The 12,108-nt window shown below is 40.4% G+C and overlaps 1 protein-coding gene across 2 annotated transcripts in view; it reads left to right on the plus strand.

The window, feature by feature from the left end:
* Positions 1-12,108, plus strand: part of ERC2 (ELKS/RAB6-interacting/CAST family member 2) — an 858,173-nt gene that overhangs the window by 133,068 nt on the left and 712,997 nt on the right. The window lies entirely within an intron of this gene.

The following is a 12,108-nucleotide window of genomic DNA, read 5'->3' on the forward strand; positions in this document are numbered from 1 at the left end:
AACCGTATGGATATTTCTGGGAAGAATGGTAAAATGTGCAGACCAATTTTGAACATTTAGGTTTAAGATAATCTTTGTCTGCATTTTCTTTTGTCTAGGACAAACTGTCCCAGGTTTTCTGAGTATGTGTTTTGCACTTAGTGGATTGAATCATTTGAAGTCTTTCAGAGGCTGTCTGGCCTGCCACCACTATTGAATATTGGGATGCTCAGATATTTGAGGATATGTAGTTGGATAGAGCTTAGAAAAAATGTGGGTGACGGCCAGGGTTTAAAATTTTTACAGCAGTTCCTTGCCTCTATGGTGGATGTGGATCTCAAAAGTACCATGTAGGCAAAATGCTGAGATAGACACAGGTTTCACAGAAAATAGGAAGCAATAAAATGGCATTAAGTATATTTTAAAAATATTCTATGGCAATAAATAAAAATTCCAAAAGATATTTGCTTTCAGACGAAATTAGATTTCTTGGCATTATATACCTTTTCAGATGGGCAGTTCTTGTGAGTCATTTTTTTGGTTGTTCAGAAAACATGGCTTCCATGGTGGGGCTTGCTGATGCAGATGTTCCCAGGGGTTTTCTCTGATATAGATTGTATTTGCTTAGAACATTTGAGCAGACTTTTGTGTCTTCGAACTTAATGTCCTCTGTGCTTATTCTCCCTTGTTTTATTTTCACGAGACATTAACAACATGCTTGGGAAAACCACATGGCTTCGTTTTGGATTGAGATGCTTAGAGAGATGTTTTGTTGGGACTGGATCTGCCTATCCATATTCCAAGAGGCTGAATGTCATGGTTAGGCTTCTAAGATGGCCCCTAATGATTTACATTTCTTGGAAATCATACCCTTGTGTCAATCTATGTCCTTGACTGTAGGCTGAACCTACTGACTTGATTCTAAACAATAGAATATGGTGAAGGTAATGGGATGCCAATGTGACTTCCATGATTAGGTTGTATAGGATTGTCATTTCCATCTTTTTAGCAGACTCCATTGTGTTCTCAGCTTGCCTGCTTTGATGAAGCAAGCTGCCATGTGAAAGCGGCCCACGTAGTAAGGGACTGAGAGTAGCCTCCAGTCAACACCCAGTGAGGAGCTGAGATGCTCACTCAAACAGCCACAAAGAACTGAAAACTGCCAACAACCACTTAGTGTGCTTGGAAGTGGATCCTTTCCCAGTGTAACCTTCAGATAAGATGACAGGCCCTGGGCTGACACCTTGATTGCAGCTTTGTGAGACACTGTGAAGCAAAGGACCCAACTAAGCTGTGCCTGAATTCCTGACCCACAGAAACTGTGAGATAATGAATGTGTGTTGAATTTGGGGGTAATTTGTTACACAGCAATAGATAATGAATAGAGTGGAGCAGAAACTAATCTCTTCCTGCCTTACTCCATAGATTTTACATTTAGTTTACAGAAGAGACGCAATAACTACTGGCAGTAATCACTTGCATGTAAAGCAACTGTGGACTTTGAAATTTTGGTTGTGTTATCTTAGAACTGTGGCTAGAGATTGCCGTAGTTGAAAAAAGCTGCTGCTTTATTTTGGGTGCCAAGGGATCATGTTGGATGTTCAGCAGGGCAGTGATGCCAGAGAAACCTCCATCTGCAGCATTGACCTTGACTTCATGTTGGGGTCTTGTGGTCAGGGCAGAGTCACTCTTTTTCTGTTATTAGATTCTGCTCATTGGTAGCACTAAGTAGAAAGGTGCCTTGATTTTATTGTGTGGATGCCTCCACTTAAATGAATCTTTAAACAAAATTCAGTTTGTGTTTTACAAGATTAGTTTGCCCTCACAGTGGTCTGGCATGGAAATAGACCATGTTCAGGGCCTTAACCATCAGTCTGAGAGCCCACAGAGAGTGGTGCAGAAAATTCAGCCCAACACATCCAGCTAGTTTCCTTGAGCATCAGATGAAAGTCAGTGGATTGCCTTTTTCTTGGCCTATCAAGAGGGTGCATGTGGAAAAGGTGTCTCTATTAAAAAATCTCATTAACTTAACTCAACAGAAACACTTGGAGGCCTGAAAGGACGTTCCCCAAGAGAAGGATTGTACTAGCTTCTGACAGCCATTGGTTACATTTTCAGGAATTTTGTGAGCCTGCTTTTAAACCATTGATAACATGAAATTAGTCACGGTGGGAGTATTTACACCATGGAAATCAGCAAATGCTACCCCCAAGGCCTACGCCCCTGCCACCCCATCCCTAAAGCCCATTTACCAACATATCTCTGAGTAAATGTCATGAAATGTTTACCCACAATACAGCAAGAAGAGGCAAGTTAAATAGTGCAAGAATTATGAGTGCCTTAACCACTTATCATTCATTAGAAGTTTTCATAACAGCATCTGGATAGGTGCTTATGTGTCAGGTACTTCGAAGAATGTTTTTCATTGATTCATATTTAACTCTCACAACTACCTCGTATACAGTTATGCATCCATTCAATGGCACTTACTAAGCATCTGTTTTGGGATAAAGCAATCATAACTAATAAAGTTTGACTTCATTGTGCTTGTATTCTGTGGGGGTGAAACATAATTTAATAGTAAACAGGAAAGTATCATGAAGAAGAGAAGAGGATGAAGAACTAGTAACGTGGGTGGGGCCAACTTGATATTGGGTGGTCAGGGAAGACCTCTTGGAGGGGGTGATACTGTGAACAGAGACCCGAATGACAAGAAGGAACCGGCCATGTGAAGCTCTCAGAAGACTATTCCATCCCATGCCTGGGAGGTAGGTGCTATTATTTGGCCCATTTTACCTGGAGGAACTGAGGAACAGGTGACACTAAGCTTGCTTAGCTTCCCAGTGGTTTCAGTCATTAAACCATTTCATGAAATCCCTTTTCTAGAGGAATCTTTCCCAAAATGTGCTCTGCAGAACAGCCATTTTGTGGGATGCTAATAATGTGCTATGAGAGAAAAAGGCCTGCAGGGCCAAATGAACTTGGGAAAATGTTGGATTCCACAGTTTACCGTAGGACTCCTCAGACTCCTTAATACGCAAGTATGCATCAGTCCTTCCCAGGAAGGCAAAGGTTCTTAAGCTTATTTAACTTGCTTTTGTCTTGCTGCACTGGTTTTCTTGGTAAAACACTTTGGGAAAAAGCTTTGCTAGAAAATAAAAAGGCTGCTTTTAACTCGTGACCTGCAAAATATGTAAAAATATACAAATAGTTATTTCCCATGGCCAAATAACTGAGTAATTTCCCTCATTAGTTATTCTAGAAGGCAAAGTTTATTGTAAGATGTTTCCATATTCTCTACTGAGTTTTAGAATGTTCTTTTGTCAGGGTATTTTTTTTACTTTTTAGTGGAAAAATGTGGCTGACTGCTTTTGGTATTAAAACAGTAAGAATAGCCCAGCTTGAATAAATAAGTAGCCTGACCTCTGTTAATTTAAATGAATCTAAAACAGGATTTAAAATGTACTTGAGGTTTTAAGTTCAGTGTGTTCCTGATTTCTTTTTCATTTTGCATGGTTCAACCCAGTTTGGGGCTAGATGGCGTAATGTTGGAGAATGGAGTGCTAGTGGTTTTATGATTCATTCTCAGGCAGAGGTGTTGGGCCTCATATAAACCCCATCTCCTGGAATACTGGTCTTGTTTAGCCTATTGTTTGAGCAGATTTTGAGTTGGCAGGAGTTGCACATGGGGAGGGTTGGGTTGCTTTAGTGTCTTGTTATCTTTCGGTGGTCTGGAAAAGGCTGAGGGCGAAACCACTTCTTTGCCTGGCAGGAAACAACAACAAAAAGACTATGATCTCAACTTATTTGGAAGACCAAAACCATTGCCCAAGAACTACAACTGATGTGCTAATGTGAGCCGAAGTGTTGGCTGAAACACAGCATTACTCACTAGTATCGTGGGATACTTTTGGATACAGGTTGATTTGATAAGACATTATTGGATGTGGTAATAGTTTACCTTGTTCTCTAGCTTTTTCTGCACAGAACATATTGTTCCTGTAAAGGTTTTGGTAATCAAGTACCCAAAATACTATTGATTTCATTAAAGAAAAAGTGGGTTTATATGCCAGATCCTCCTATATTCACTCTCCTCAATATTTTCTTGTCTGGGCCTTAGAAGAGAGTCAGGAGTCTCTGGACTCATTGCACTGTAGGGTGTTTGAAGGGAAGGGTGTATATTCTGCTGACATGTCTGTTGATTCCTATGCTAATCCTTTTGGGCAGCTTGCCCATCTTTGGTTGCAAGGGCTGAAGAGCAATCAAGTCATTGGAGGTCACAGTTGCTATTAACTCAGGAGACTGGGCTTGCGCTTTCCACCATGCTGCGATTGGGGCAGGAAGGAGGAGGGTAAAGCAACATGAATTCTTTCTTTCCTCATTATTTACTCAGGTTGTCCCTGGGCCGGTGGGAGATCCACCAAGGCAGAGTCTGTGACCCAGAAGTTCTTGAGCTCATAAACCTTTTTACCGATGGCTCAAACCTCCACTGTATGATCGTTGCCCAGACTTTTAAACTCTACCATAGTGCCCCATCTCAAAACCATATGGCCTCTTTCTTTGTAACAAAAATTTGTCTCCAGTTCTGCTGGCTAAACCATGATTTTGCTGAGGCAGGCATTTCTAATTCTGATTCTACAGATTAAACGTTCTATTTGTACCAACAAAGCTTATCACAGAAAATATTCCTAAACATGAGTGACCACATTAACATAACATTTTACATACTCTCTCTTGCAAGAGTTATTTCCCATATATATTATAGAAACTGTGAGGAGCAGACAGCTTCTGTGGGCCTGGGCGCAGACAGGTGGTGGGATAGTGGGCCAGCGGGAGTACGCTAGGCTTGAGTTTGATGAAATCCTGGTGGAGCTGTCCAACAGGGTTGAGAACATGGTTGAGGAAATGACTGTGAAGTTCTGCCCAAGTGCACAAGGCATTTCTGACTCTTGGTCATGTTGTTGCTGTTGTTTGCACACACACCTGATCATTTGTGGCTACCAAGTCCCCAGTTTGTGTGATCATTCCAAAGTTTGTCTTGTCACTCACCCCTACTGTTGTCTAAGAGGTGGGTGGCCTTAGGATTGCATACTTCTCCTTCATGCCTCTTTTCTGAGTAAGCATGTCATTTTGACTATGGTATATCCTTTGAGATTACATAGAATTTTCACTGACTGGTGCCAACTTGATACAGATTCCCTTTGTTCTCACTGAGTTCCATTTTCACCAAGCACTCTGTACAGGATGAATGCCAATGAAGCATCTTTATAGGAAAGCACTCCTTTTGAACCCTGATTAACAATACTTTCAAAAGCAGAATTTCATAACTTTTACCCACACATTTCTGATGACAAAGGGAATGCACCTATTCTTGTTTCTGTTTAGCATCATTTGCCTTGTCTTTAAATTCTAATATATTCTTTAAAGTTTGAACACTGCATGCTAATTTGAAATGGTTCAGGTTTTACCCCATATTGATTTTAATGAGTGTCGTTGATTGCTTTTTACAGTAAAAGAGACTGGTGGAGCCCCAGGGAGCCATTAGGCACAAGGCATTTTGGAACCTGCTGAGAAAAGAAAGTGGCAGGTTAGAGGGAGGTGAGGGGAGGTGATAGGGATGGGGAGAATGTCAGATGGTTATGCTGGGAGAGACGGTCATTACTGTTCTCATTTCCCTGTCCTCTTGCTCTACCCTGGGTGTGACTGCTTTTTGAAAAATATTCTTTTGGTAGCTGACCTAATTTATTATTATCACGTTTGGTAAAACCATGCACCACAAATGAAACCTTAGTGGCAAGAAAGTACTCCAAGTACCAGGACTGTGGATACTTCAGTATGTCACGAAGTGTGGCAATGGGAAGTTGAGACAGCTCAGTTATACCGAGGTCCTTACCTGTCTTGGATGGAACATCAGCTAATACCTTACATATGAAGGAGGCTTCATAGTTCATAGAATACACTATTTTAATGCTTTCTTCTAATGCTCCTGGTAACCTTGTGAGGAAACAGGGTCAGAGAGATTAAGAAGTAATGACAAATAACATTTACTGGGCACTCAAGGGCATCAGCCTTTGCTAATCAATTTCCAGGGAGTGCCACTTAATCCTCCCAACAATACTCTGGGGTGGGTGGTGGTTTCCTGCTCTCAGATGAGGAAGCTATGACACAAGGGGGTGATGTGTCTGGTCCAGCTTCTTAGAGCAAGTAGTGATGAATCTGGTATTCAAATTTAGGCCTGCTGATTTCAGGCACCTGTTCCTAACCACTCATTGACACTGCCAGGGATAATGCCTGACTAGAGCAGAGATTAGAATTCTGGTCTTCTGACTTCTTCCTCAGGGATATTTTCTCGGTCAGGAAAAAATGCAAAAGGCTCTGATTTTTTTTCTTGCTACATCTTGTAGGGCCTGTTGAATCCAGGACTATAAATCAATGTATGAGGTCACTGAGCAGTAGAAGGGTTAAACAGTGCCACGCAGAATGCAGCATCACAGCTGGATCTCCTCAGTCCATTTGTCGCTCATGAAAGTTAAAGTACTAGATTAAAATACAAAGAATGGTACTATACATGTAGGTCCTCCATGAATTCCTAGGAAATAGATGAATTTTTGTGAACAGAGAATGAGGAAAAACAGGAGGTGCTTAGAGCTGGACCTTCCCCATTTTATCTGTTCAAAGTTAGCCTTCTTTTTCAATTTTTTAACCCTGTCATTATTTCATTGCCTATGTTTCCCCAAACTGACTTTACTTTTTATTTAGTTTTCATTGGGTATTTTGGGTTTCTCTGTATGTCAGTGTGAGACATTAAAACTCTATTTATAATTTATAACCTCCAATAAATTCTTCAAGTTCATTGTTCTTCTAGGTGGCTAAACTTTGGAAAAGCAAAATCTACTTTCTCACCCACTCTGGCTTGGATGTGAAAGGGAAAACTTTATTTGTGTTTCCAGTTTGGCATATATGTTAAGAGTGTCTTAAGTGTTTTGGGTAGAGGGTTAAATAGGGCAATGTGAATGCTTGCTGGGTGATTCCTACAATTGGCTTATAGTTACAGCAGTTGTGACTTATACGAAGAAGGAATCAAAACCTCCTTAATAAAGGAAAGATATAATTATATATGAGTGGTTTATAGAAAAAGGAAAAAGAAGGAAAGATGAGTGAGCCTTTAGAATAAACATAAAGACTTACTACTCAATTAGATCAAGAGTGGGCACATGCTTGTGGGGCAAGCATGGCTTATTACCACCTGTTTTTTTATGGCCTGGGAACTAAGAATGGTTTTTACCTTTTTAGATGGTTATATTTGAAATGGCTATGTAAGTATATAATATCCTAAATATATATACATATGTATATAATATATAAATAGTCGCTAAAAAGAAAACCTCTTTCGATTTTGCCTCCTGGCCCTCAAAGCCTAAAATTTTTACTACTTGGCCCTTTAAGAAAAAGTTTGGTTACTCCTGAATTATTACTAATTGGCCCTTTAAGAAAAAGTGTGGTTACTCCTGAATTAGATAAGTAAACAGTTTTTGAATCAAGATGTTTGGTAAAAAGCATATGTGCAATTAGTTATATTTAGAGTATCAAATCTGACTATTTTTGTATAGCTTTTGAGTATTTTTTTAAAATGAGGAGACAATATTTTTTTTCCTGTTGTTTCTGCCCGTATTTCCTTTATAATGATTAGGCTGGTGATTTTCATCTCCAGAGTTGTAGCACCTTGGGCATTGCCAGTTATCATGAAAGTCTGCAGCTCTTTCAGGAGTGGTGGGTGTTGGGGAGGTAACCTGTGGGTTACAAAGGGACTGTGTGGGAAGAATTCACTAACCTATTAAAATGCCAGAGAAATGGAGATTGCCATTCAAACTCCTAAGGAACCAGGAATTCCTGACCTAGTAAAAACACAGCTTCCAAATCCTCCTCTTTTTTATATTTTTTTAAATACCTGTGCTTACTGACACTTTTTAGGCCTATACAATGCTTTTTTAAGTCTGTGGCTGCTTTGAAGGAACTGGCCTGAAAAAGAAACTGTGTATATATAAATCGTGTTAAAAGATAGTTAGATGTAGTAATCATTGATGTACCATAGATTTGCTAGGTTTTCCTATGGAAAGTATTCTTTATCAGGTAAAGCCAGGGCCTGGGCAGGATGACAACCTAGAAATCCCCTTACCACTCTCTGCCCTTCCTTCAGCCTCTAAGGGAGTAAGATCTGTTCTGGTAACAGAGGGGTTGGGTTGTCAGCTGTTTGAGCATATGTAGTATTGGGGGAAGACCCTATATCTGCTTTTGAAATTTTGCTTCCTTGGTGTAGCCCAGGGTTTCTTAATCTCAGCACTATTGGCATTTGGGACAGGATGTGTCTTTGTTGTGGGGGCTGTCCTGTGCATTGTAGGATGTGTAGCAGTACCCTGGGCTTCTATCCGCTAGGTACAAATAGTACCTTTCCCCTTCCCCCAGTTGTGACAACCAAAAATGTCTCCAGACATTGGAAAATGTCTCCTGGGGGCTTGGGGGGGGGGCAAAATCACACAGGTTGTGAACTGCTGGTGTAGAGTGATTGACACATCCTTCTGGTGGCCGGCCTGTGGCTGTGGCAAAATAGAGTAATTCCCAGCCCCACCTGCTTGAAACTCTGTTTTACTGAGGAAGGGCAGCCCAGTCATGATAATTCTTGACCCAAAGACTGCCTTCAGGGGATTGAACTAGGAAACAGATGTGCTGAGGGGAGGTGGGGGCTTGAGTCGGAAAAGAAACAGAAGTGGGGTGTGTGTGTATGTGTGTGTGTGACAGAATGAGAGAAGCTACCTCTGACTCCCCTGCCCCCCCCACAAGAAAGGTAGGGCTGAGAATTAGGCAAGTCCTAGAAAATAAATCTAAGGGAGGAGTTGGGGGTGGTGTTCTGATCTTAGATACCACGTGGGAAAGCTGGACTTTGTGAAAATAAAAGGTGTTTGATTCTCAGGAGTATTTATGGAGGTAATAATTATAGATCTGAGAAGACACATAACTTCACTTTTTGTCTACTGGACTCTCACCATTAATCAGCAGTTCTATTTTACGGTAAAAGTTGTCGTCCCTGCTTTCCCCAAAATGGCCTCAGAGTCTCCCTTTCTGTTTTTTCAATAAACATTTCTCTACATGAACTGCTATCCACCCCTTCCCCAGCTCCACCAAACTTCAGAATAATTTTGGAGTGTGGTAGTTTTATCGTGTGGAAATGTAGTACAGATGTTCAGAATTACCTTTTCTTTCTCTCCTTTAAAACATCATGACCACACATGCTTTGCTCTAAGTACTTTTAAGTATTTTTATTATTACTATTAAAAAATCTTGCCTCAGGCAGATTCCTACTAAATCTCAAGTAAAGGCAAATATTAAAATAGCAGCAAGTATTTATGTATATCATACACTAAAAAGTCTGAACTCATATTTGGCTTTTTATGCAACTGAGACCTTTATTTTTTGATCCACTTCACCAAGTTTAGTTTTACCCTCTTTTCCTGACCCTAAAACTTTAAGTTTAGACTATAGGATTTTGTTCACTATCCTTTCCCCTTCCCCAATTTTCTCTAGATTTGAGTTTTTCTTTTTATCCTGCGTATATGTTTGAACTCAGCCTGATCACTTAATGAAGTTTGATGGGAGGATTTGGACTGTCAGCATGAATTAGTGCATGTTTTTAAAAGTTATTAATGGAGGAAAGTTCTGTTCTCCCAGAGAATTCCACTGATGAGTGGCAGAGTTTCTGTGTTCTTCAAGTGCCACACATTGGGTCCAGTGATCATATACAAAGGAAATGCTTTATCAACAGTCAACACCTCCCCCACTCAGAAACCTATTTATGGAGATTAGCTGCTTCTCTAACCTTAGCTTCGTTTGGGTTTATTAGTGCTACTTTCTTTTTATATTTCTTGGCCAGACTTAAACATATTTCTCTAAATAGTTGCTAAAAAGAAAATCTCTTTAGATTTAATCACTTGAACCTGGAATCAAGAGCTCCCTCACCACCTGTGAGCACTTTTTAGCATGCTGGAGATTAATTCTGGTTCAGACAAATGAGCTGTAAAGCATTGCTTTTTCCATCCACATCCAAACAGGAATGCATTACAAGGTGATTTTCTTTTATTTTTATTTTTATTTTTATTTTTTTTTAAAGATTTTATTTATTAATTTGACAGAGATAGAGACAGCCAGTGAGAGAGGGAACACAAGCAGGGGGAGTGGGAGAGGAAGAAGCAGGCTCACAGCAGAGGAGCCTGATGTGGGGCTCGATCCCAGAACGCCGGGATCACGCCCTGAGCCGAAGGCAGACGCTTAACTGCTGTGCCACCCAGGCGCCCCAAGGTGATTTTCTTTTAAAGGGCAGTGAAGATCTTTTTCCGTCTGTCATAGTCCATAGTCCAGCAAGGAAGAGGCAGAACCTGATTGTGCCTGAGACAGTAGAAATAACAATGTAGGTATTCCACCATGGCTTCATGATACCCAGTGGTGTTCTTGCCAACAGTCTCTGTTGCAATACTTTTATGATGCATGTCAAGATTTAGATGGTTTTAAGGACTCAAGCTTTAGTCGCTTTAAAAGACAGAATGTTGCACATGACTGGATCTTTGCCAATTCCACACTGGAAGCTTGAGACGCCTGAAAAACCTGCCAGGTGCTAACCTCAATGGATATTCTTAGGCTGCCTCTTGAGCAACTGTTACAGGGAGAGGGATCACAGGAGTTTCGTGGAGATTTGAGGATTCTTATGCTGAGTGGGGACTTCTGACACATGATGATACAGGATTCTCCAGAAGACATGAAATGTCTTTGAAGAACTCAATATGTTTTCCCCTTTTTGTTAGGCTGTGGTTATCTTTGCATGCTGGCTTTTTGCTTGCTTGCCTCACAGGCACAAATGTGGGAGGACTCAAGGAGAATGGTCTAAAATGACCACATTTTCTGAAATCATGGCAGCCTCTTGAGAAATCTGTGTGGCGTGGTCTGTCTGAACGCTATCACATGGAGAGAGAAAGGTTGGAGTCTCATTGTGGGAGGCCCTGGCAGGGTGCTGTAAATAGCATAAATCATCATCGTCTTTACCTCCACTGTAAAAAATATAAGGCTCTCTGGTGCAGGCACAGAGCTGAGTGCTGTACTCAGTTACTCCTCAGAGCAACCCTGTGAGGTGTAGGTGCTGACATTGTCTCATTACTTCATCAGGGCAGCTAAGTAGCTTGCCTAATATCTCATAGGGGACTTGATGTCAGAGATGGGAACCATTGTATCTACTGTTCTATAGAAAGTCAAAATAACTTCTAGTCATTTCTTCCCACCCAGTTCCTCTCTGTCTCTGATTTGTTTTCTTTGAAACTTTCCTTTTCTATTTAGGTTTCTGATCTGGCTCATATTATATGACTTCATTTAAAATCTTACTCTTTCTCTTAATATGTCAGTTTCCTTCTCTTTTATTTTAACCTCAATCATTTAATTCCTTTTGTGTTTTCATCTGCATTGTTTTATGAGGTTAATTGTCTTGTTATGTTCCAAGTAGAAGTTCTGGGCTTTTGCAAGAGACCTAAGAATGTTAGTGAAATTTACAGGAGACTTCTGGCCTAATATAATTTTAATCAGCAGTTTTCTCTGCTTTCTGTAAAACCTTTCATCCACCTGTGCAAGTTTATTTTTTGGTCTCAAATGAAATGACCTATACAAAGCACTTTGCACAAGGCTTGGCTTAACAAATGTCATTTATGTCTCTTTGAAGAAAGGTGAGGAGAAGATAAGCAGGAGTTATGGTCACATCAGTTGGTCTCCTTGTAAAGCAAGTCCATGCTCCCTTTACAAACCATTGACTTCTCTCTTTAGAATAAAACCTCACCTGGTGGCATTTTACAGGTCACTTGTTGGGGCACAGGTGTTCATACTGAGCTGTGCAAACTCCAGAGTGACCTTCTCTCCACTATCCCAGGTTCACTTTGTAATTATTCAATAATGTTATAGAGTAGATTATGTTGTATGATAAATATCTAGTTCACAGGGTTTGAATAAACTTAAATGTAGTGCATTTAATAAGTAAATTACATGTAATGCATGAATACATATAAGGGCTGGCACATAGTAGGTGCTCAATAAGTGTTAGTT

Source organism: Ursus americanus, chromosome 14, assembly GCF_024610735.1.
Source record: "Ursus americanus isolate L20-20 chromosome 14, mUrsAme1.1.p, whole genome shotgun sequence".
Lineage (NCBI taxonomy): Eukaryota > Metazoa > Chordata > Mammalia > Carnivora > Ursidae > Ursus > Ursus americanus.